Source organism: Hordeum vulgare, chromosome 5H (genome assembly GCF_904849725.1).
Source record: "Hordeum vulgare subsp. vulgare chromosome 5H, MorexV3_pseudomolecules_assembly, whole genome shotgun sequence".
Lineage (NCBI taxonomy): Eukaryota > Viridiplantae > Streptophyta > Magnoliopsida > Poales > Poaceae > Hordeum > Hordeum vulgare.
Window position 1 is genome coordinate 310,172,867 of NC_058522.1, and position 27,459 is coordinate 310,200,325.

The window sequence follows — 27,459 nt, forward strand, 5'->3', positions numbered from 1 at the left end:
ATGTTGCAGCTGTCCTCGCTGGCCTCCACCCAGACAGGTTTCCAGTCGGACAGTCTCCAGCCGGATGGGTTCCCGATGGCCAGGGTTCCAGCTGGACAGTTTCTATCTGGATGTGTTTCAGCCGGCGAGGTTCGAGTTGGCCAGGGTTCTAGCCGGGCACGATTCCAGCTGGACAGTCTCCAACCAGATGGGCTCCAGCTGACCGGGTTCCAGTCGGTCGGGTTCCAGTCGGCCAGGGTTCCAGCCGGATGGGCTGCAGCCGGCTAGGGTTCTAGCCGGCCAATGTTTGATCCGGCCATGTTCGAGCAGGCCAGTGTTCGAGCCAGCCAGGTTCCAGCCGGCCAGGGTTCCATCCGTCCGGGTTCCAGCCAGCCGGTCTCGTGTCTTTACTCCTTCGATTGTCTTTGTTGATTCGTGGGGTATGACGTATCAGGGATAACTCCCCGCTGTTTTTTGAAATGTTTTATCGTCTTCTTTAGCCTACCAGGGGTCATCCCCCCGACAAATCCACTGAAGTAAAATGTCGACCGAATTCCACGAGATCCTCCAAAGACACACCTCCACACGCCCTTCGACGATGATAGAAGCATCGCCGGGATGGGGGGCTAGGTGGGGAGTGTTGGAAATATGCCGTAGAGGCAATGATAAATAGTCATTATTATGTATCATGTTTAAATATAATTGTTTATTATCCATTCTATAATTATATTCAATGAAAACATAGATACATGTGTGGATACATAGACAAAACAATGTCCCTAGCAAGCCTCTAGTTGGCTAGCCATTTGATCAATGATAGTCAAGGTTTTCTAGCTGTGTGCAAGTGTTGTCACTTGATAACTTGATCACATCATTAGAAGAATCATGTGATGGACTAGACCCAAACTATGAACGTAGCATATTGATCGTCTCATTTTATTGCTATTGTTTTCTGCGTGTCAAGTATTTGTTCCTATGACCATGAGATCATATAACTCACTGGCACCAGAGGAATACCTTGTGTGCATCAAACGTCACAAAGTAACTGGGGGGACTATAAAGGTGCTCTACAGGTATCTCCGAAGGTGTCCGTTGAGTTAGTATGGATCAAGACTGGGTTTTTTCACTCTGTGTGACGGAGAGGTATCTCGGGGCCCACTCGGTAATACAACATCACACACAAGCCTTGCAAGCAATGTGACTAAGTGTAAGTCACGGGATCTTGTATTATGGACCGAGTAAAGAGACTTGCCGGTAACGAGATTGAAATCGGTATGCGGATACCGACGATCAAATCTCGGGCAAGTAACATACTGAAGGACAAAGGGAATGACATACGGGATTATATGAATCCTTGACACTGAGGTTCAACCGATAAGATCTTCGGAGAATATGTAGGATCCAATATGGGCATCCAGGTCCCGGTATCGGATATTGACCGAGGAGTGCCTCGGGGCATGTCTACATAGTTCTCGAACCCGCAGGGTCTGCACACTTAAGGTTCGACGATGTTTTAGTATAGTTGAGTTATATGTGCGGTTACCGAATGTTGTTCGGAGTCCCGCATGAGATCACGGACTTCACGAGGGTTTCTGGAATGGTCCGGAAATGAAGATTGATATATAGGATGGTTTCATTTGGTTACTGGAAGGTTTTCGGGCATCACCGGCATTGTACCGGGAGTGACGAATGGGTTTCGAAAGTTCACTGGGAGGGGGCAACCCACCCGGAGGAAGCCCAATGGCATTAGGGTGGCAGACCATCCCTTAGTGGGCTAGTGGGACATCCCGAGAGGGCCTTGGCGCCAAGAGAAGAAAAACCAAAGAGAAAAAAAGGGGAGGTGGGAAGGAAGAGAAGGACTCCACTTTCCAATCCTAATTGGAGTAGGATTCCTCCTCTCCTCCTGGCCGACGCACCCTTGAGGGTTGGCCCTCAAGGCAAGCCTCCTCCCCCTCCCTCCTATATACAGTGGTGATTTAGGGCTGATCTAAGACAACTTTTTGCCACGTGCAACTCAGATCTAGACACCATAGTTTTACCTCTAGATCGTATTTCTGCGGAGCTCGGGCGGAACCCTGCAGGAGTAGATCATCACCACCACCGAAGCGCCGTCATGCTGCCCGAGAACTCATCTACTTATCCGTCTTGCTTGTTGGATCAAGAAGGCCGAGATCATCGTCGAGCTGTACGTGTGCTGAACGCGGAGGTGCCGTCCGTTCGACACTAGATCGGAACGGGTCGTGGGACGGATCGTGGTACGGTCGTAGGATGGTTCGTGGGGCGGATCGAGGGACGTGAAGACGTTCCACTACATCAACCACATTTCTTAACGCGTCCTGCTGTGCGATCTTCAAGGGTATTGAAAGGATCGATATGGTTGGCTAGAGGGGGGGGTGAATAGACAACGACCACTTTTTAATTAATCTTAGCAAGTTAAGGTAAACAACATACGGGTTCACAAATAATACGACAATGAGATGAACCCTCAAGAGGCTAACAACGAGAGCTATTAAGACAAGTAAGATATAGTCACGAGCATAAGCAAATAGAAAGTAAAGGATAGAGATAACCACAGGTGGAACCGATGGAGACGAGGATGTGTTACCGAAGTTCCTTCCCTTTGACAGGAAGTACGCCTCCGTTGGAGCGGTGTGGAGGCACAATGCTCCCCAAAAAGCCACTAAGGCCACCGTATTCTCCTCACGCCCTCGCACGATGCAAGGTACCGTGATTCCACTATAGGTGCCCTTGAAGGCGGCGACCGAACCTTTACAAACAAGGTTGGGGCAAACTCCACACAAAGCTTGGAGGCTCCCAACTAGACCACGAAGCTTCACCACAATGGAATATGGCTTCGAGGTGACCTCAACCGTCTAGGATGCTCAAACACCCAAGAGTAACAAGATCGGCAAGGGATTGGTGGGGGAATCAACTTTTCTCTTGGTGGAAGTGTGGATCTAGGCCTTCTCAACCAATCCCCGAAGAATCAACAAGTTTGATTGGCTAGGGAGAGAGATCGGGCACTTTTGAGCTTAGGGAGCAACAATGGAGCTTGAGAGAGTAAAAGGTAAGGTTCCACAGCTAGAAGAACCCTTTATATAGTGGTGGGAAAAATCCAACCGTTTTCCCACTCTCTGCCCGAGCTCCAGCGGTACTACCGCTAGCTGCAGCGGTACTACCGCTGGCACTCCAGCGGTACTACCGCTGACCAGGGGCGGTACTACCATTGACTAGCGGTACTAACGCTGGTTGCAGCGGTACTACCGCTGGCCCCAACGATACTACCGCTGAGCCCCTGGTAGTGCAAAAGCACTACCACCGCCAAGAAAGTCTTCACTAAAAGGTCTGTCCACGAACAACCGCTAGGCAGGCGGTACTAAGCTCCTCGAGCGGTACTACCGCTGACCAGGGGCGGTACTACCGCCAGCCAGCGGTACTACCGCTGGCTGCAGCGGTACTACCACTAGCATTCCAGCGGTACTACCGCTGGGGCCAGCGGTACTACCGCTGGGGACCATTTTGCAAGGAGGAAAGAAACACAGTGGCGGGGGCCGCTCCAAAGATGAAGGTAAGGGAGAATATGTGAAGTGTGCGCGTGCAAAGATAGATTCCACCCAAACCTTTCCACTACGGATCCCCTCTTAATAGTACGGCTTTCCTATGACTCAAATAAAGAGAATCGTAGAGAGAGCCGTGCTTCCGTTCCATGAATGAGGAGGCGAGTCGTCTTGTGCCGTTGACGTGTGTTATCTGAAACCTTAACACACACAGTTAGTCCTTTACGGTACTGTCATCAATCACCAAAATTACTTAGGCATAAACTATGCCCCAACAATCTCCCCCTTTTTGGTGGATTGATGACAATACCGGATTTGCACAGAGAATAATATGAGAACAAAAAGATAGAGATATATGATAATACGGGGCATATGACTCACAGCATATGATGGAAATAAATCTCACATAAGTTCATGTCTCACAAACGATAACAAACTAGAAGCAAACCAAGTTCGAAGCAAACCACGAAAGAAAGCAAAGCAAAACAAAGTTTGACTATGAAAGCAAATCCAGCTCCTAGACTCTCTCCCCCTTTGGCACAAGACACCAAAAAGGGTCACACCTAACGCCACAGGTGGTTACTCCTCATCCTCAGCATCACCAGACTCGTCGGTACTCTCCTGATCGTCCTGCTCCTCCTCTGCCTCCTCATCGCCAGACCACTGGTAACCTTGAACCTGCATCCAAGCAGCCTCTGGAGTGATGTCGTCCTCTGATCCGCTGGAGATGTCCACATCAAGAGTCCTGAGAACATGCTTGTGCCTCTGGCGGCTCTCCTTCTGAGCCACATGCGTCTGGTACTGACCCTTAGCCTGCATACAGAATAGAGTCTTCATCTTATCCTGTAGTTTGATGGCCCAAGATGGCATGGCAGAAGAGCGGGACTGAGAGGCGGTTCCTGTGTCAGCAGCAGTCTTTGTGTCAGTATCCATGTGCTGAGAGGAAGTTGACGGGTTGGCCCATTTATCCTTGACGCGAAGCTTGATCGGGTCGTGCACAATGTAGTCAGACTGAGCGTAGAGCACCTCCTCCGGAAAAGTATCTTGCCACTTCTGACAAATATAAGCGAACAGATAGGGCCCGTAGATGGGAACCTTACGCATGATGATGCAGTTCCAGAGCTCCGTGAACATCACATTAGAAATATCAAGAGGGGCAGACTCCTTAGTCATAGCCTCCTCACAAAGCAGCAGCATCTCAGCCAAAGAGCCATGAACCTCGTCGAAGTTACCAATGCGAGGGAAGAGGGTGTTGCGAAGGATCCGATGCATGATGTCCAGATGCTTGGGGAGCACACCCTTCCTCACATAGAGTTGCTGCAATCTGTCCTTTGCGGGGGGCCTATCGGTGGGGGCTGCAGCATGAGGATGCGACCCAAGTGGAGTGTCAGCTCCCTGGAAGTCAACCTTGAGGAATGTCATGAATTCACGCCAGGTACCGGTCATCTTCTGAGTCCCAGTCATCCATACCATAGAGCGCTCTTCATCAGGAGAGAAGTGGATCGTGACATAGAACTGAGCAACAACAGTGGGGTCAAAATCTGTCTTGAAAGTGATGATGTCCTTGATGCCCAGTTTGTGAATCAGAGAGAGGGCATCACCAAAATAGTCCAGGTTCCGCTGAAGATGAGCTAGGTCAATCCACTGAACGGGGACATAGTTCTTCTTGAATTGCATGACAATATCACGGTAGATCCTGCACTGATCCTTTGCCCAAACATGGTCAACATTCTTGATCGCAGCCTTCTCTTTGAGATAATGGTTCTGAGTGCGAAACTGCAGAAAGTCCTTGGGGGGCATTGTTCGGACATTGATCCCCTTATCCTTGTGTGCGGTCTTCTTGAAGGACTGCTTTTTGGGTTGCAGACCTGAAGTGGCAGACCCCTCTGAAGCTTCTGGGTTGCGATAGTGCTTTGACTGTGTGTCCTGTGGGGGGTCCGAACGGCGAGAACTACATGTGACACAAAACACACAGCGAAAAGAAGCGACAAAAAGAGTCAAGGCAATGAACTAGAAAAAGCAGAAAAATAAACACTCATTGCCAAGCACATAAAAAAAATGCAAAGTGAATCCTCCCAGCGGTAGTACCGCTACCCCTGGCGGTAGTACCGCTGGGGTCCTGGCGGTAGTACCGCTACCCCTGGCGGTAGTACCGCTGGGGGTCCTAGCGGTAGTACCGCTACCCATGGCGGTAGTACCGCTGGGGTTTGACTTTCAGATCTGACAGATAAAAATAGACCTCATGCATAGGGCTACATGATTTTTACGAGGGGCATAGGCTGTATATGAACACTAAGAACTCCACCACAGCCCTACTCACATGAGGATCACAGGAATCACCAAAATAAGTATATGCCTAGGCAAGGGAGAGCAAGTTGTAGATCTAATCCAAACATAGTTCAAGTGCTAGATCTAAAACAAGTAAGTCCTAGGGCATGGCAAAATAATCAGCAAGGATGCATAGGACCTATACTCCCCTCAAATATCTCCTTCATGCCATCCAAGAACTGGGCACAAGATGAAAGACATGGATCCAATCCCCCAATGCTCCTAGCCCTAGAACAAGAACATCAACCAATAGAAGAAGGGGAGGAGCTTTACCGGGATTCATGGCCCTTGGAGGAGGAAGGAGAAGTGGAGCAACCCCTCCAATCCAACGGAGAGAAGAAGCTCCACGAAACGAGATCAAACCAGGGGGATTTCGGGCTAGGGGAGGGAGGAGCCGCGAGAAAGAAGAAAGAGCCTGAGAAAAACGGGCTCCCCCTCCTTTATATAGCCCAAGGGGTACGGGCCAGCGGTAGTATCGCTGAGGACCTAGCGGTAGTACCGCTGCCTGGCGGTAGTACTGCTGGATGCAGCGGTAGTACGCTGGGGGTCCTGGCGGTAGTACCGCTCCCCCTGGCGGTAGTACCGCTCCCCCTTGAGACAGCCCTAAAAATTTCCTAGCAGGTCGTGTTAGATGGGAATCCTGGCGGTAGTACCGCCATACCTAGCGGTAGTACCGCTCGGGTCCTGGCGGTAGTACCGCCATACTTAGCGGTAGTACCGCTGGGGTCCTGGCGGTAGTACCGCTACCCCTGGCGGTAGTACCGCTGGGGTCCTGGCGGTAGTACCGCTGCAAATGTCACAACGTGGCCTAGGATACGAGAAGAACTTGGGCAAATGACAAGTAAGTAAAAAGAGATAGCACCTTGAAAAAATGTACTGACTTGTCATTGTATATCCTTTCTTCTATACAAAAGAAAGGTGGGAGGGGCGGTGGCCGAGGCCACCTATGTTTGAGACAATGGTATGACACCGCGAAGAATTATCCTTGGGTTCATGACCAATGCTCGTCTTTGAAGCACAAGTGCCATTTGACAATGGCTAAAGTGAAAGACTAGATTGATTTATGCATAATGGGGGGAGGGAAAGTTCATTGAGAGAACAACACCCCCCCTATGTCCATGCCTACATCTAGACCAAGATGGAATGCAAAGTGAGGTGCAACATGCCTAGTTTCAATCCACATTACTTGAATCAATGATATTTAGCTCATGCCTTAACTCCCGGAACCTTGCTTCATCTAGAGGCTTAGTGAAAATATCTGCAAGTTGCTCTTCAGTGTGGATGAAGTGAACCTCAATATCACCTAGCTTGATATGTTCACGAATGAAGTGATGGCGAATATCAATATGTTTGGTTTTGCTATGTTGCACTGGGTTGAGGGAAATCTTGATAGCACTTTGATTGTCACATAGAAGAGGCACTTTGTCACAAGTGACACCATAATCCTTTAAAGTTTGCCTCATCCATAGCAATTGTGCACAACAACTTGCAGCTGCCACATACTCAGCTTCGGTGGATGATAAAGAGACGCAATTCTGCTTCTTTGACGACCAACTTACCAATGAGCGACCAAGGAATTGGCATCCTCCAGACGTTGACTTCCTCTCCACACAATCTCCTGCCCAATCTGAGTCAGAATAGCCAACTAGATTGAAGTTTGCTCCTTTGGGATACCAAAGGCCAAAGTTTGGGGTATGAGCCAAATATCGAAAGATTCGCTTAACAGCCATGTAATGGCTTTCTTTTGGTGCGGATTGAAACCATGCACATATCCCTACACTCAACATAATATCCGGTCTAGATGCACAAAGGTAAAGGAGGGATCCAATCATGGAGCGATATACCTTTTGATCCACTGCTTTACCATTGGGATCACTGTCAAGCTTGCATCTTGTTGGCATGGGGAACTTGACCGGTTTGACATCTTCGAGCTCTAACCGTTCGAGCATATCTTGAGTGTACTTGGCTTGTTTGATGAATGTCCCTTCTAGACCTTATTTAATCTAGAACCCGAGGAAGAACTTCAACTCTCCCATCATGGACATCTCAAACTTCCCAGTCATTAGTGCAGCAAATTCTTCATTGAAGGAAATGTTAGGAGAGCCAAAGATAATATCATCAACATATAGTTGCCATATGAACAAATCCCCTTTAACCCTCTTAGTAAAAAGAGTGGGATCTATCTTCCCAATTTCAAACCCACGATCTTGTAACAACTCAGTAAGATACTCGTACCACGCGCGTGGGGCTTGTTTAAGGCCATAGAGTGCCTTATTAAGTTTGTACACATGATTGGGGAGCTTGGGATGTTCGAATCCCGGGGGTTGTTTGACATAGACCAACTCATTCAAAGGACCATTAAGAAAGGCACTTTTCACATCCATTTGTTGTAATTTGAAGTTATGATGAGAAGCAAATGCAAGCAACATGTGAATAGATTCTAGACGAGCAACAGGGGCAAAGGTTTCACCGTAGTCGATACCCTCGACTTGGGAGTAGCCTTGAGCCACCAATCTTGCCTTGTTTCGAATCACAATCCCATTGGCATCTTGCTTGTTCTTGAATATCCATTTGGTCCCGATGACATTATGTTCCTTCGTTGGCCTAGGCACTAAATCCCAGACTTGGTTGCGCTCGAAGTTGTTAAGTTCTTCGTGCATGGCCATAAGCCAATCCTCATCATCGAGCACTTCCTGTACCTGTTGAGGTTCACAATACGAGACAAACGCGTGATGCTCACAATAATTCCAAATCTGTTGACGGGTGGATACTCCCCTTTTTAAACTGCCAAGTACATTCTTCATAAGATGTGACTTGACTCTCAGCTTGTTCGCAATTTTGGCTGCTCGACGCTCCAAGAGTTCTTCATTAGATAAAGGGGGAGCATTGACTTGTTTACTTTGCTTGCCCTTGCTTCTTGAGCCGGCTGTTGGTGCTCCAGAAGGGAATTGTGAGACAGTCTCCTGATCATCTTGTCCTTCGGCTTGAGCAGGCTCACTAGTTTGTTCTTGTATTTGTGGTTGCTCTTGATCTTGATCTTGTGCTTCTACTTGGTCTAGATATCGGGGTTGCACTTGATCTTGATCATCAGCAGGTTCGGAGTCTTGGGGTAGTGCTTGAATATCCTGAGACACATCATCATTGTTGGGCAATTTATTTTGACCTTGAGCTTGTTTATTTTGTTGAGAGTCTTCTCTTTGTTCATCGGAAGCGTGTGGGGCTTGTGGAGGTGATGGCTCCACTTGAGTAGAGCATTGTCCTTCTCCTTCGGCCATAAGGGGTTCCTCAATGGGGAGTATTTGACCTATCCCCATTCTTCTTATAGCTTGGGAAGGAATTTCATCACCTACATCACAAAGACCACTTTGCTCCACTTGGGATCCATTATTTTCATCAAACTCTACGTTACACGTCTCCTCAATTAGTCCGGTGGACTTGTTGAGGACACGGTAAGCATGAGAGTTTGTAGCATAACCAACAAATATACCCTCATGTGCTCTAGAATCAAATTTAGCTAACCGTGCACCTTTCTTGAGAATGAAACACTTACAACCGAATACCCGGAAGTACTTGAGATTGGGTTTGTTTCCAGTTAGAATCTCATACGAAGTCTTGTTCAAGCCTTTGCGGATGTAGAGCTGATTGGATGCATGACATGCTGTGTTGATGGCCTCTGCCCAGAAGTTATATGGAGATTTGAATTCTGCCATCATTGTCCTTGCAGCGTCTATCAAGGTTCGGTTCTTCCTTTCTGCCACGCTGTTTTGTTGAGGGGTATATGGTGCAGAATATTGGTGTTTTATTCCCTCATCACCTAGAAACTCATCTAAGGTGTAGTTCTTGAACTCGGTGCCGTTGTCACTTCTAATCATCAAGATCTTTGCTTCATGTTGACGTTGCGCTTCATTAGCAAAGTTGATGACCGTTTGTTGAGTTTCACTCTTCTTTTTAAAGAAATATACCCAGGTATATCTTGAGTAGTCTTCAACAATCACTAAGAAATACTTTCTGCCTCCAAGACTATCAAATGATGGAGGACCAAACAGATCCATATGGAGAAGTTCCAATGGCCTCTTAGTGTAGATAAGAGTCGTTGGACGATGAGCAGTTTCATGAATCTTTCCTTCAATGCAGGCACTGCAAACACGATCTTTAGCAAAGCTCACATTTGTTAGTCCACGAATATGGTCCCCTGTCAGAAGACTTTGCAAAGATCTCATATTGACATGAGCTAAACGGCGATGCCAAAGCCAGCCCACGTCAACTTTAGCCATTAAACATGTCGCAGTCTTAGTGGGTCGCTTTGAGAAGTTCACCACATAAAGACCATTTTCGACATGTCCAACATAGGCTACTTTAAGAGTCTCGCTCCTCAGGAGGACCACAGTATCAAGATTAAAGAATGTGGAAAAACCCATAATTGTGAGTTGCCGAACCGAAAGTAAATTGTAGGCAAGTGACTCAACAAGCATGACCTTCTCAATAGATAAATCTTGAGAGATGACCACCTTACCAAATCCCAATACCTTTGAAGAGGATGCATCGGCGAATTGGATATGGGTGGGCATAGATGGAGAAGGATGCACATCCACCACTAAGTCCTTGCTTCCGGTCATATGATTTGTTGCTCCACTATCGAGCAACCATGACACCCCACCGGAAGCAAACTCCTGCAATAGATCAAGGCTTGGTTTTAGGTACCCATTTTTTAATGGGTCCTTTCATGTTAGAGACAAGGGTCTTAGGAACCCAGATAGCCCATTCAATATCCTCATCGTAGGAACCAACAAATCTGGCATAAACATGCCCATCACTAGCACAACATAAGACATAAGAAGAATTGAATTTGCCGGCTGTGTTAGTAGGAATGGTTTTGCCCTTCTTGAGGTTTCCATAGTCCACCTTGTTCCTGTTCACCTTCTGAGTCCCCTCACCCTCTTTGACAAAGATGTCCATGAGGGTGGGAGATCGTTTGTTCCTGTTCCTTCTTTTACCTTTTGACTTGGAGGTAAGTCCAAGTCCCTCCTTTCCTACAACACCCTTTTGAGTGCTCAAGAGGTCGTTCAGACTCTTCTCACCTTGTATACATGCCACAAGGCCCTTCTCAAGTTTCTCCTTTAACTTGGCATTTTCCTCCACAAGATGTACATGCTCACAACACGGGTTAGTTGCACAAGCATTATCAATTAACAAAAAGGGAGGGCACGTAGAGATCTCCTTGGTAAGCTTTGCTTGGAGTTGATCATGAGACTCTTTCAGAGAGAAATGAGCACCTTTCAAGACCTTGTGGGCCTTGTCAAGTGTGTAAAACTCCTCTTTGAGTCTGTCATGGCTAACCCCAAGAGCATACTGTTCAGACTTAAGCATACGAGTAAGAACAACATCATGATCTAGTTTCTTTTGCATTTTAGCGCATTCATCGTTATATGACTCCTCAAGAGCCAAACAAAGAGTGCGCTCCTCTTCTAGAGCATTAGATAATTCGGCAATTTCATTGGCATAGTCACGACTGTGTCCCTGAAGCTCGGAGATGGTCTCCTCATGAGACTCAATGAGGTCAGTGGCCTCACCCAGTTGTTCCAAGAGAGCAACAAAGTGCTTCTTGGATTCTCCCTTAATAGTGCACAGAAACTTGTCAAGATCATGCTCATTAAGTTCCCCAACATCACTATCTTCAACACAATTTAACAATGAAGGAGCAGAAGCAATGTTGGTCTTAATGATGGGAGTTACCTGATTGATACCTTTTGCCATGAGGCACTTGGTGATGTGGTTCTCGTTGGGGGCGTTGAAGAGAGACACCTTCTGGGGAGAGGTAGTGCCAATAGCAACAGTTGCCGTTGCCACTGTATCATCATCATCACCATCATCATCGGAAGGATACTCTTCAAGGGCCACCATCCCTTTTGGGTGAGGTTTCTTCACAAAGTTGTTCTTGATTGGAAATGATTTGGTTTTGTCTTTGCGAATGAGCTTGCCTCCGTTGTCTTCCCTTTACTCATAGGGACATTCGGCCACGAAGTGACTCACATTACCACAGTTATAACATGTCCTTACTCGTTGTTTGGGTTTGAATACACTCAAGTTGTGCTTGGTGAAGGTGGGTCTTGAGTTCCTCTTGTTGCCCCAGAATTGCCTTGATGCAAGAGCCATGTGCTCATGATAGGCATACTTTGTGTCCTCAGGGCAGCCCTCCTCTTCCTCATCTTCTTCTTCTTCTTCAAGCATTGCTTTTGCTTTCAACGCAAGGTTGGGTGAAGTTGTCTTTGATCGAACACGAGCAAGTGCATTGTTGGCTGTTTCATTCATGATTGACATTGCAATGAATTCATCCAACACCTCACTGGAAGACTAGGAGTGGAAGTCTGGCCGCTGACGAATGACTGATGACATGGCTTTGTTGAAAGGCATGATGGCTTTAAGGAACTTGCGCTTGACCCATGTGTCATCCACATCCTTGCTCCCATGATCCTTGAGTGCCACAACAATAGCAGTCACCCTCCGATAGAGATCACGAGGGTCCTCGTCTTCCTTCATCACAAACTCATCGGCCTTATCAAGTATCACTTCATAGTTGGATCGTTGAATGCTTGAGCTTCCCTTGTACAACACCATAATATGCTCCCAACAATCCTTGGCCAAAGTGAAGGGACGCAAGTGAGGAAGATCTTCAGGTGGCACTGCAGACTGGAGAATAAACAAAGCAGAGTGATTGTATTGATTGTGTGCATCTTCTCTTGGAGTGAGGTTGCTTGGATCATGGGGATAATATGCTTGCTTGATGATTCTCCACAAGTTTGTTGAGTTGTGATTCAAATGAGACTTAATAGAAAATACCTAGTTAGCAAAGTCATCTTTCACAACCTTAGGAGGAGGACCAACAGGATTAAGACGTGGTGCAGGAATGGATCCTCCATAGACCATGGGGGTGGAACTGAGGCATATGTTCCAGTCCCATCCTTTTTGTGAGATGAGGGAGGTTGCATACCTTTAGCCGCTTCCTTAGAGGAGTTGGCCTCCGAATCGGAAACGGTGGGTTTAACCACTATAGCCGGTTCGGGTGAACTTTTAAATCCCTCAATTAACTCTTTAAGCATGGTCTTGACCTCGTTCGTCAAGGACATCTTGAGAGCGGCCATAGTCGTATTCAAGTCGTCCCTTGTGACCGAAGTCAAGTCCATGGCCTCGGGTTGCCCATGGTTAATTCCCTCTTCGACTTCCATACTCTTCGGGTGGTTAAACCCTTAATAAAGAGACGTGGCTCTGATACCAATTGAAAGGATCGATATGGTTGGCTAGAGGGGGGGGGGCGTGAATAGACAACGACCACTTTTTAATTAATCTTAGCAAGTTAAGGTAAACAACATACGGGTTCACAAATAATACGACAATGAGATGAACCCTCAAGAGGCTAACAACGAGAGCTATTAAGACAAGTAAGATATAGTCACGAGCATAAGCAAATACAAAGTAAAGGATAGAGATAACCACAAGTGGAACCGATGGAGACGAGGATGTGTTACCGAAGTTCCTTCCCTTTGACAGGAAGTACGTCTCCGTTGGAGCGGTGTGGAGGCACAATGCTCCCCAAAAAGCCACTAAGGCCACCGTATTCTCCTCACGCCCTCGCACGATGCAAGGTACCATGATTCCACTATAGGTGCCCTTGAAGGCGGCGACCGAACCTTTACAAACAAGGTTGGGGCAAACTCCACACAAAGCTTGGAGGCTCCCAACTAGACCACGAAGCTTCACCACAATAGAATATGGCTTCGAGGTGACCTCAACCGTCTAGGATGCTCAAACACACAAGAGTAACAAGATCCGCAAGGGATTGGTGGGGGAATCAACTTTTCTCTTGGTGGAAGTGTGGATCTAGGCCTTCTCAACCAATCCCTAAAGAATCAACAAGTTTGATTGGCTAGGGAGAGAGATTGGGCACTTTTGAGCTTAGGGAGCAACAATGGAGCTTGAGAGAGTAAAAGGTAAGGTTCCACAGGTAGAAGAACCCTTTATATAGTGGGGGGGGGAATCCAACCGTTTTCCCACTCTGTGCCCGAGCTCCAGCGGTACTACCGCTAGCTGCAGCGGTACTACCGCTGGCACTCCAGTGGTACTACCGCTGACCAGGGGCGGTACTACCGCTGACTAGCGGTACTACGGCTGGCATTCCAGCGGTACTACCGCTGGCCCCAGCGGTACTACCACTGGGCCCCTGGTAGTGCAAAAGCACTACCACCGCCAAGAAAGTCTTCGCAAAAAGGTCCGTCCATGAACAACCGCTAGGCAGGCGGTACTAAGCTCCTAGAGTGGTACTACCGCTGACCAGGGGCGGTACTACCGCCAGCCAGCGGTACTACCGCTGGCTGCAGCGGTACTACCGCTGGCTGCAGCGGTACTACCGCTGGGGCCAGCGGTACTACCGCTGGGGACCATTTTGCAAGGAGGAAAGAAACACAGTGGCGGGGGCCACTCCAAAGATGAAGGTAAGGGAGAATATGTGAAGTGTGCGCGTGCAAAGATAGATTCCACCCAAACCTTTCCACTACGGATCCCCTCTTAATAGTACGGCTTTCCTATGACTCAAATAAAGAGAATCGTAGAGACCGCCGTGCTTCCGTTCCATGAATGAGGAGGCGAGTCGTCTTGTGCCGTTGACGTGTGTTATCTGAAACCTTAACACACACAGTTAGTCCTTTATGGTACTGTCATCAATCACCAAAATTACTTAGGCATAAACTATGCCCCAACAGGTATGTAGATCCAAATCTCCTCTCGTAGATGGACATCACCATGATAGGTCTTCGTGTGTGTAGGATTTTTTTTGTTTCCCATGCAACGTTCCCCAACAGTGGCATCATGAGCTGGGTTCATGCGTAGATGTTATCTCGAGTAGAACACAAAGGGTTTTGTGGACGATGATGTTCGATTTGCTTCCCTCCTTAGTCTTTTCTTGATTCAGCGGTATTGTTAAATTGAAGCGGCCCAGACCGACATTATTCATACGTTTACGAAAGACTAGTTTCATCGATTGGCATGCAACCTCATTGCATAAAGATGACTGGCGGGTGTCGGTTTCTTCAACTTTAGTTGAATTTGTTTTGACCGAGGTGGTCCTTGGAGAGGTTAAATAGCAATTTTCACATCTCCGTTATGGTTTTTGCGTAAGTAAGATGCGATCATACTAGTACCCATAGCAGCCACGTAAAATATGCAACAACAAATTAGAGGACGTCTAACTTGTTTTTGCAGGGTATGCTTGTGATATGATATGGCCAATGACGTGATGTGATATATTGGATGTACGAGATGATCATGTTGTAATAGTTAATATCGACTTGCACGTCGATGGTACGGCAACCGACACGAGCCATAAGGTTGTCTTTAAACTAATGTTTGTGTTTGTAGATGCGTTTACTATATTGCTAGGACGTAGCTTTAGTAGTAATAGCATAAGTAGCACGACAACCCCGATGTTGGCACGTTGATGGAGATCATGATGATGGAGTTCATGGTGTGGCGCCGGTGACAAGAAGATCGTGTCAGTGCTTTGGTTATGGAGATCAAGAAGCACATGATGATGGCCATATCATGTCACTTATGAATTGCATGTGATGTTAATCCTTTTATGCACCATATTTTGCTTAGAATGACGGTAGCATTATGAGGTGATCTATCACTAAAATTTCAAGACGAAATTGTTTTCTCCACGACTATGCACCGTTGCTACAGTTCGTCGTTTCGAGACACCACGTGATGATCGGGTGTGATAGACTCAACGTTCACATACAACGGGTGCAAAACAGTTGCACACGCGGAACACTCGGGTTAAGCTTGATGAGCCTAGCATGTGCGGACATGGCCTCGGAACACATGAGACCGAAAGGTCGAGCATGAATCATATAGTTGATATGATTAGCATAGAGATGCTTACCACTGAAACTATTCTCAACTCACGTGATGATCGGACTTGAGTTAGTGAATTTGGATCATGAACCACTCAAATGACTAGAGAGATGTACTTTTTGAGTGGGAGTTTAGCAAGTAATTTTATTAGTTAAACTCTAATTATCTTGAACATAGTCTAAGTTCACTTTGAAATATTTGTGTTGTAGATCAATGGCTCACGCAACAGTCACCCTGAATTTTAATATGTTCCTAGAGAAAGCTAAGTTGAAAGATGATGGAAGCAACTTTGTAGACTGGGCTCGTAATCTTAAGTTGCTCCTGCAAGCTGGGAAGAAGGATTATGTCCTTAATGTTGTGCTAGGAGATGAACCACCCGCTATGGCTGACCAAGATGTTAAGAATGCTTGGTTAACACGTAAGGAGGACTACTCAGTAGTTCAATGTGTAGTCTTGTATGGCTTAGAGCCGGGACTTCAACGTCGCTTTGAGCGTCATGGAGCATTTTAGATGTTCTAGGAGTTGAAGTTTATCTTTCAGAAGAACGCCCGAATCGAGAGGTATGAGACCTCCGATAAATTCTATGCTTGCAAGATGGAGGAGAATTCGTTTGTCAGTGAACATGTGCTCAAAATGTCTGGGTTCTCAAACCGTCTAGCTGATCTCGGGATTGAACTCCTGCAAGAGGCAATCACTGACAGAATTCTTCAATCACTTCCACCAAGCTACAAGAGCTTTGTGTTGAACTATAACATGCAAGGGATGAACAAGTCACCCGACGAGTTATTCGCGATGCTGAAAGTCGCAGAGTCAGAACTCCGTAAAGAGCATCAAGTGTTGATGGTGAATAAGACCACTAGTTTCAAGATAAACGACAAAGGAAAGAAGGGTAATTCCAAGAAGAGTGGCAAGCATGTTGCCAATTCGACGAAGAAACCCAAAGCTGGACCTAAGCCTGAAACGGAGTGTTATTATTGCAAGGGTATGGGTCACTCGAAGCGCAACTGCCCCAAGTATTTGGCTGATAAGAAGGCGGCCAAGGAAAAATCAGGTATATTCGATGTACATGTTATTGATGTGTACTTAACCAGCTCTCGTAGTAGTGCCTGGGTATTCGATACCGGTTCTGTTGCTCATATTTGCAACTCGAAACAGGAACTGCGGAATAAGCGAAGGCTGGCGAAGGATGAAGTGACGATGCGCATGGGAAATGGTTCCAAGGTTGATGCAATCGCCGTCAGCACAGTTTCACTTCAGTTACCATCAGGATTAGTTATGAACTTAAATAATTGTTATTTAGTGCTTGCGTTAAGCATGAACATTATATCTGGATCTTGTTTATTGTGAGACGGTTACTCGTTTAAGTCAGAGAATAATGGTTGTTCTATTTCTGTGAGTAATATCTTTTATGGTCATTCACCCAATGTGAGAGGACTGTTCATATTGAATCTTGATAGCGATGATACACATATACATAACATTGAGATCAAAAGAGTTAGAGTTAACAATGATAGCGCCATGTTTATGTGGCACTGCCGCTTATGTCATATTGGTGTAAAGCGCATGAAGAAACTCCATTCCGATGGACTTTTGGAGTCACTTGACTTTGATTCACTTGACACGTGCGAACCATGCCTCATGGGCAAGATAACTAAGACTCCATTCTCCGGAACAGTGGAGCGTGCAAGTGACTTGTTGGAAATCATACATACCGATGTATGCGGTCTGATGAGTGTGGAGGCGCGCGGCAGATATCGTTATTTTCTCACCTTCATTGACGATTTGAGTAGACATGGTTATATCTACTTGATGAAGCACAAGTATGAAACGTTTGAGAAGTTCAAGCAATTTCAGAGTGAAGTTGAAAATCATCGTAACAAGAAGATCAAGTTCCTACGGTCTGATCGTGGGGGTGAATATCTGAGTTTCGAGTTTGGTGCTCACTTAAGACAATGTGGAATTGTTTCACACTTAACACCGCCTGGAACACCATAGCGTAATGGTGTGTCCGAACGTCGTAATCGTACTTTATTAGAGATGGTGGGATCTATGATGTCTCTTACCGATTTGCTGTTATCGTTTTGGGGTTATGCATTAGAGACAGTTGCATTCACTTTAAATAGGGCACCATCAAAATTCGTTGAGACGACACCATACGAACGGTGGTATGGCAAAAGACCAAAATTGTCGTTTCTTAAAGTTTGGGGATGTGATGCTTATGTCAAAAAGCTTCAGCCTGAAAAGCTGGAACCCAAAGCGGAAAAGTGCGTCTTCATAGGTTACCCAAAAGAGACAGTTGGGTATACCTTCTATCTCAAATCCGAGGGCAAAGTGTTTGTTGCTAAAAACGGAGCTTTTCTTGAGATGGAGTTTCTCTCGAAAGAATTGAGTGGGAGGAAGATAGAACTTGATGAGGTTGTCGAACCTCTAATCCCTCTAGATGGTGGCGCATGGCAAGGGGAAACCCCTGTTGTTGCGACGTCGGTTGAGGATGAAGTTAACGATGATGATCATGAAACTTCGGATCAAGTTCCTGTCGGACCTCGCAGGTCGACAAGATCACGTACTGCTCCTGAGTGGTACGGTAATCCTGTCTTATCAATTATGTTTTTGGACAACAATGAACTTGCGAATTATGAAGAAGCAATGGTGGGCCCGGATTCCAACAAATGGATGGAGGCCATGAAGTCCGAGATAGGATCCATGTACGAGAACAAAGTATGGACTTTGGAAGTACTACCTGAAGGCCGCAAGGCTATTCACAACAATTGGATCTTTAAGAAGAAGACGGGCGCAGACGGTAATGTGACCGTTTATAAAGCTCGAATTGTGGTAAAGAGTTTTTCACAAGTTCAAGGAGTTTACTACAATGAGACATTCTCACCGGTAGCGATGCTTAAGTCCGTCCGAATCATGTTAGCAATAGCTGCCTTTTAACGATTATGAAATCTGGCAGATGGATGTCAAAACGGCGTTCCTTAACGGTTTTCTTAAGGAAGGGTTGTATATGATGCAACCCGAAGGTTTTGTCGATCCAAAGAATGCTAACAAAGTATGCAAGCTCCAACGATCCATTTATGGACTGGTGCAAGCATCTCAGAGTTGGAATAAGCGCTTTGATGAGGTGATCAAATCATTTGGGTTTATACAAGTGGTTGGAGAATCTTGTATTTACAAGGAAGTGAGTGGGAGCTCTGTGGCGTTTCTAATATTATATGTGGATGACATATTGCTGACTGGAAACAACGTGGAGCTTTTGGAGAGCATAAAGGATTACTTGAATAAAAGTTTCTCTATGAAGGACCTAGGAGAAGCTGCTTACATTCTAGGCATTAAGATCTATAGGGATAGATCGAGACGCCTGATAGGACTTTCACAAAGCACATACCTTGATAAAGTTTTGAAGAAGTTCAAAATGGATCAGTCCAAGAAAGGGTTCTTGCTAGTATTACAAGGTATAAAATCGAGTAAGACTTAGTGCCCAGCAACTGCGGAAGATAGAGAACAAATGAGTTCCGTCCCCTACGCTTCAACCGTAGGTTCTGTCATGTATGCAATGTTGTGCACTAGATCAGACGTCAGCTTGGCCATAAGTATGGCAGGGAGGTTTCAGAGTAATCCAGGAGTGGATCACTGGACGGCGGTCAAGAATATTCTGAAGTACCTGAAAAGGACTAAGGAAATGTTTCTCGTTTATGGAGGTGAGAAAGAGCTCGTCGTAAAAGGTTACGTCGACGCATGTTTTGACACCGATCCAGATGACTCTAAGTCGCAAACCGGATACATATTTATTCTTAATGGTGGTGCAGTAAGCTGGTGCAGTTCCAAGCAAAGCGTCATAGCGGATTCTACATGTGAAGTGGAGTACATGGCTGCCTCGGAGGCAGCAAAGGAGGGTGTCTAGATGAAGCAGTTCATGACAGATCTTGGAGTTGTTATGTGACAACACTGGTGCTATTGCCTTAGCAAAGGAACCAAGGTTTCACAAGAAGACCAGACACATCAAACGACGCTTCAACCTCATCCGCGACTACGTCGAAGTTGAGGACGTGAATATTTGCAAAGTGCACACATATCTGAATGTAGCAGACCCGCTGACTAAACCTCTTCCACGGGAAAAACATGATCAACACCAGAACTGTATGGGTGTTCGATTTATTACAATGTAAATCGCATGGCGATGTGAGGACTAGATTATTGACTCTAGTGCAAGTGGGAGACTGTTGGAAATATGCCCTAGAGGCAATGATAAATAGTCATTACTATATTTCCTGTTTAAAGATAATCATTTATTATCCATGCTATAATTGTATTAAATGAAAACATAGATACATGTGTAGATACATAGACAAAACAATGTCCCTAGCAAGCCTCTAGTTGCCTAGCCAGCTGATCAATGATAGTCAAGGTTTTCTGGCTATGTGCAAGTGTTGTCACTTGATAACTGGATTACATCATTAGGAGAATCATGTGATGGACTAGAACCAAACTATGAACATAGCATATTGATTGTGTCGTTTTATTGCTATTGTTTTCTGCGTGTCAAGTATTTGTTCCTATGACCATGAGATCATATAACTCACTGGCACCGAAGGAATACCTTGTGTGCATCAAACGTCACAACATAACTGGGTGACTATAAAGGTGCTCTGCAGGTATCTCCGAAGGTGTCCGTTGAGTTAGTATGGATCAAGACTGGGATTTGTCACTCCGTGTGACGGAGAGGTATCTCGGGGCCCACTCGGTAATACAACATCACACACAAGCCTTACAAGCAATGTGACTAAGTGTAGGTCACGGGATCTTGTATTACGGAACGAGTAAAGAGACTTGCCGGTAACGACATTGAAATAGGTATGCGGATACCGACGATCAAATCTCGGGCAAGTAACAAACCGAAGGACAAAGGGAATGACATACGGGATTATATGAATCCTTGACACTGAGGTTCAACCGATAAGATCTTCGGAGAATATGTAGGATCCAATATGGGCATCCAGGTCCCGCTATTGGATATTGACCGAGGAGTTCCTCGGGGCATGTCTACATAGTTCTCCAACCCGCAGGGTCTGCACACTTAAGGTTCGTCGATGTTTTAGTATAGTTGAGTTATATGTGTGGTTACCGTATGTTGTTCGGAGTCCCGGATGAGATCACAGACGTCACGAGGGTTTCCGGAATGGTCCGGAAACGAAGATTCATATATAGGATGGTTTCATTTGGTTACCGGAAGGTTTTCGGGCATTACCGGCATTGTACCGGGAGTGACGAATGGGTTCCGAAAGTTCACCGGGAGGGGGGCAACCCACCCGGAGGAAGCTCAATGGCATTAGGGTGGCGCAACAGCCCTTAGTGGGCTGGTGGGACAGCCCAAGAGGGCCTTGGCGCCAAGAGAAGAAAAACTAAAGAGAAAAAAGGGGAGGTGGGAAGAAAGAGAAGGACTTCACTTTCCAATCCTAATTGGAGTAGGATTCCTCCTCTCCTCCTGGCCGACGCACCCTTGAGGGTTGGCCCTCAAGGCAAGCCTCCTCCCCCTCCCTCCTATATATAGTGGTGATTTAGGGCTGATTTGAGACAACTTTTTGCCACGTGCAACTCAGATCTAGACACCATAGTTTTACCTCTAGATCGGATTTCTACGGAGCTCGGGCGGAGCCGTGCAGGAGTAGATCATCACCACCACCGGAGCGCCGTCATGCTGCCGGAGAACTCATCTACTTATCCGTCTTGCTCGCTGGATCAAGATGGCCGAGATCATCGTCGAGTTGTACGTATGCTGAACGCGGAGGTGCCGTCCGTTCAGTACTAGATCGGAATGGATCGTGGGGCGGATCGCGGGACGGTTCGTGGGACGGTTCGTGTGGCGGATGGAGGGACGAGAATATGTTCCACTGCATCAACCGCGTTTCTTAACACTTCCTGTTGTGCGATCTACAAGGGTATGTAGATCCAAATCTCCTCTCGTAGATGGACATCATCATGATAGGTCTTCGTGTGCGTAGGAATTTTTTTGTTTCCAATGCAACCTCCCCAATAGGGAGAACCATGTTCCATCTTCAGTAAGCCGATGTCACATTGTTTTCCTAAACATGACACAAACCGTAATAAAATAATAAATATACCTAAAACAGAACTCTCCCACCGACAAGGGTTGGGATCCACCACGCCTCTATGGTCCAAAGACCATAGGAGACGAGGCGGACTGACGGTGGGAAAATCCTGCCCGAGTGCCTTGGTCACACAAGGCAAGAGCGAAGGGGGTAGGGGGGGCTCTTACTTTAGAATTTCAACTAGGCTTGCTTTCCTTTTCAGTGCAATGCGCTATTTCCTACATAGACTAGGGGAAGTATCATTCTCGACTAACATTGTTTCTCTTTTTTGTAAATTACATTGATTTTGTTATTACTCTAAAATACCCCATATGTTTCTAAATATAAGTCTTTTAGAGATTTCATTATTAGACTACAAACGGATGTATGTAGACATATTTTAGAATACAGATTCATTCACTTTTCTGTGTATATAGGAGAATATTAAAATGTGTAAAGATACTTATATTTAGAAACGAAATGAGTATGTGTTAGGAAGTGAGGCCTCTCACATGGCATACTTCTCATAGAAAAGTAAAATAATTCTTTATATCAACCTTGTGGAAAAATTCATTTGAAATTGCATATGAAATAGATCATAGGAATAATTCTATTTTTTGCGAAAAGAACCTGAATCTATTATGAAGATACACGAGAAGTACGAAAGCACACCAACATAATAAGAATTAGATCAAGGTCACTAGACAACTAAACGACTATTGTTGTCATCAAAATGAGCCGTTGATACGCCTTTTTTCGCCGTTCCCTTAGGGTGTGTTTGGTTGCTGTCATGGACTGGAATGTCACGGGTCGGACCCGTTCCTAGCCTTCGTTCCTGCGTTTGGTTTACCAACCGGAGTAGAACCCACCCATTCCACTTTAGGGAATATTCCCCTCAGATCCGGAATGCGCTAGCACCAGCAAATCCACGGAATCGCACGGAACGGCTCGTCTCGCGCAGCCCTATCCTCATCTCCTCCCCAGCTGCGCCGGCGCTCTCTCTCCCTCTCCAGGTGCGCCGCCGCCTCCCTCTCTCCCTGCCGCGCCGCCTCCCTCCCTCTCTCCCTGCCGCGCTGCCTCCCTCTCTCCCTGCCGCGCTGCGCCGCCGGCCGCCGGCCGCCTCCCTCTCTCCCTGCCGCGCTGCGCCGCCGGCCGCCGGCCGCCTCCCTCCCTGGCGCGCCGCGCTCTGCTGCTGCGCGCGCTGCCTGCTGCTCCCTGCTGCGCTGCCTGTTGCTGCCTGCTGCGCTGCCTGCTGCTGCGCGCGCCGCCCCTTCCTCCCTGCCGCGCTGCCTGCTGCTGCCTGCTGCTGCCCGCGTTGCCTGCTGCACTCTCTGCCTGCTGCTGCTGATTTTTGCCAATGTTTTGATGCAGGTAGAAGGTGCTACTCCAGCGCGGCGACACAACGAAATTTGTGCTGCCTCAAGGTATGAATCCCTCTGTCTATCCCCTTTATATGTTGCTGTCAAGAACATTTTTTTGCTCAAATTGGTGCCATCCAGTACATCTTTGCAATTTATCTGTCCAGTACATCTTTGTAATATTTGATAGCAATTGTAGATGGTCAAGAAGATGAACAAAAGACAAAGGATGATTAGGGGAGCTGCAGTTTTTGTCACACTTGCTGCAATAGCAGTCATTGTTAGAGCTATAATAAGGAAGAGAAGACCACGTATTACATATGGCCCAATGCATGAAAGAGATAGGGTCAGATTTGATTATCTAGACCAAAAAATTTGGAAAAGCGATGTGTTGTGTAAAAACATGTTAAGGTTTGAAAGAGCTGCGTTTTTGGCTTGTGTGGCATACTGAGGGATCGAAAGTTGCTAGAAGACAGTCCACATCTTAGCGTGGAGCAACAATTAGCGATGTTTTTACATACAATTGGACACAATGTTCGGAATAGGGTTATTTCAGCCAATTTTTGTAGATCATATGGCACAACCAGCATCTACTTTAGAAAGGCTCTTTATGCCATAGGCGAGCTTCGTAATGATTACATAAGGCCACCATCATTGGAGACCCCTGCCAAAATTGCTGGAAACCATCGATTTGACCCATATTTTAAGGTAAACTCAGAAACTATTCGCTAGCTATGAAGGCTATTTGACAATGTGCTGCTGTTTTGAATGAGCAGTTCAAACTAGCTGTCACTGCAGAACAAGTTCGAAACCATCTCAAGAAGTGGAGGAAGATTTGGGGAAGGGTTGTCATCTTGAAGAATTTAAGTGGAGCTCTATGGGATGAAGATACTTGCACAATTAGGCTTGCCGAAGAACACTATGCAGGTCATTGCATGGTAAGCTTCTAATGCTATGAGATGATATCATGCTATTTTCGGCCTACATTATTGCTAATCACTTGCACTTTTTTTGTAGGCACACAAAGCTGATGCCCCTTACTTGAACACCCCAATTGAACACTATCATGCTATGGTGACCATCTTTGGGACAACCGCGGCTTCGGGGATCAATGCTAGGTCTGGGAATGATCTACTTTCTATTGAAGTGGAAGATGAGGAGAATGGTGAGGTGAAAACATCACCAAATGTTGCTGAGTCCTCTCACCCCAAAGGACCACCAAAAAAGAAGGCCAAGGTAGTGAAAGTTCTTGAAGATCCACTAGTTACCACTCTCAATTACGGGTTCAAACTTGTGGCTGATGCTCTTGTGAAGTCTGGGGATGATGATGATATACCCGCTGAACTTTGGGATGAGGTCTGCAAGTTGGGAGAATTTGATGAAGAGCACCTAGCCCACTACTATGCTCATCTTGTTGACAAACCGAAGATCGCAAAAGCCTTCATGACACTTTCCCAAACCAACAAATCTGTTTGGGTGAGTAGGTATGTGAAGAAGAACTTCTAAATTCGATATGGTTGTATGGTTGTCAAGTATGTGAACAACATGTATGGCTGTAGTGCACTTTGCTTTGGATATTTGGGTGTTTGCTTTTGGATGTGTATGATTGTCAAGTATGGCTGTAGTTGTTGGCTGGATGTATGGCTGGATGTGGCTTTTGGATATTTGGTATTTAATGATATTGTTGCTGCAAATTGTGTTACATGTCAATACATATATTGTTGTGTTGTTTTTCTTCAAAATACAAACGAAATGCTGCTGAAATTTCGAATTTTTGTTATTCCAATTTTCATTCCATGCCTCCCAACCAAACACTGGAACGGAACCATCCCGTTCCACTTTTTTGCTCGTACCAAACACAGGAACGGAACCGACCCGTTCCTCTGGAATGGAACCATTCCATTCCATGACAGTTGGTTCTCCAACCAAACACACCCTTAATGAACCCTGCCTGACCTTCTCGATGACAACGCCGGGAAGTCATTTAGAGAAGAGTTGGAAGGTGGCCGTCTGTTCTTTTAGTTTAGTTTTTTTTTATTTTACTTTTCAGTTCCATTTTTTTCTAATTTAAATAATCTATAACTTCAAATAACTTTTCTTAAATTTAAGAAACTGAGAATTTTGAAATAATATATTAAAAAAACATATTTTTTTGAGAATTCAAAAACTACTCAGGAGTTTTGAAAAATGTTTGCGTATACAAAAAATATTTAAATTTTAGAAAATGTCTGTAAAATGAAAAAAGTCAATAATTTTAAACAAAAGTCCGTGTAAAAATCTTAAAAACAGTTCGTGCCTCTGTTTTTAGTCTCATTTATTATTTTCATTTTTTGATCCATTTTTTAAAATTTAAATAATATCGACTTTTGAAAAACTTTTGCAACTTATACAACTGAGAATTTTGAAGAAAACATAAAATGTTTGTGAATTCAAAAAATGCTCGGGATATTTGTAAAAGTATTTCCATATTCAGAAAAATGTTCATAATTTTGAGAACAATGTTGGTGAAAACAATAAAAGTCTATGATTTTGAGAAAAAAGTTTGTGTATTATTTTTTGAGTGCAATTGAAAAAAATGTTTGCTAATTCAAAAAATGTTCATGCATTTCAAGAAATGTCCTAAAATTTTAAGGACATAATATGATCAGCATCCTTAAAAATTATAATTATTTTTCTCCCGTTGCAACGCACGGGCCCTTTTGCTATCTCCCCTAATAATAAAGCGCGCAACGCTTCTGCCGTACGTCATTGGCATTTTTGCATAAAATTCCCTCCGCTTCTGGGTATTCAACCCGCAGTCCTTATATAAGTGGATCTGGATAAAAAGACGAGGATGAGGCGGCGCCGCCGATCCACCGCGTGTCGTCCGATGCGCTGCACAACGTGTTGCTGCGGCTGCAGCTGCGGGACGCTGTGGCGTGCCGCCCCGTGTCGCGCCTCTTCCGAGAGGCCCTCATGGCGCCGTTCCTCCGCGTGCTGCTGCTCCGCCACCCGCGCCTGGAGGGCGGGGGATGTCTCCACGCCTTCGATCCCGACCGCCGCTGCTGGCTCCGCCTCCCCTTCACCTCCTTCCTCCACTACCAGGCCTTCTCCCCCGTCGCCTCCTCCGGCTCCCTCCTCTACCTCTAGATCGAGACCGGCCCACCCCCCGCGCCCCTCCCTTCCTCCTCCTCCTCAACGTCGTCGCCCGCAGCCAGCGCAGCCCACCCGCCCAAGGCACTTGCCGTCTGCAACCCGCTGGCGAGCACCTACCGCCTGCTGCCCCCGCTCGGATCCGCCTGGGCGCGCCACGACACCGTCCTCGCGGGGCCCGGCGGTGTCGTGCTTGTCCTCACCGAGCTCGCCGCGCTCTCCTACTCCCTGTCCGAGGGATCTGGCAAGTGGATGAAGCACCCCCTCTCGCTCCCCTCCAAGCCGTGGAGCCCCATCCTGGCCGCCGGCGCACGCGCCGTCTTTGCGCTCTACGACGTCGGCACCCCCTGGCGCAGCCAGTTGAAGCTCTTCCCCTGCCCGCTCGCCAGGCTCACCGGCGGCTGGGCGCCCGTCGAGCGCGCCTCCTGGGGCGACATATTCGAGATCCTCAAGCGCCTCCGCCTGCTGCCCGGCACGGGGGGCGCCGCATCCTCATGATCGGCGGTCTCAGGTCGTCCTTCTCCCTCGATGCGCCTTGCTCCACGGTGCTCATCCTCCGGCTGGATCTGTCCACCATGGAGTGGGACGAGGCTGGCCGGATGCTCCCCAATATGTACCGCTGCTTCACTGGCCTCTACGAGGCTGCTGCACAGAGAAGCGCCATGCTCCCCGCCCCTGTTGCCGGCGGCAACAACAAGGTAAAGGTGATTGGGGGTGATGGCAAGGTGTGGTTTGGCAGAAAGCGCGTTCGTGGGAAGCTGGCAATGTGGGAGGAGGACGACGTAGGGAGCAGCGGCGACAAGTGGGACTGGGTGGACGGTGTTTCTGGATATGGCGATGGTGTATACCACGGCTTTGTGTTCGATGGTGGGTTCACAGCAATGTCGTGACCTTGTGAAGGCTGATGGAAAAAAGATATCCCAGACTGGTGCGTATGCGCTCAACTAATGGTTTTCCATGGATCCGGGACATCCATTTAGTGCCTCAAGAGGAATTGATATCTCCATACATTTTATTTACATCGTACTTGGTTCTTAGCTTGATGAAATACTTCAGTTGTTGTACTTAATGAACATGAAATGATCTGTTGGTTCGTTGTTTCAGACATTG

The 27,459-nt window shown here is 46.5% G+C and overlaps 1 pseudogene; it reads left to right on the forward strand.

Annotated features, from left to right (window-relative positions):
- Positions 1-27,239, forward strand: LOC123396645 (annotated as a pseudogene).
- The last annotated feature ends 220 nt before the right edge of the window (positions 27,240-27,459 follow it).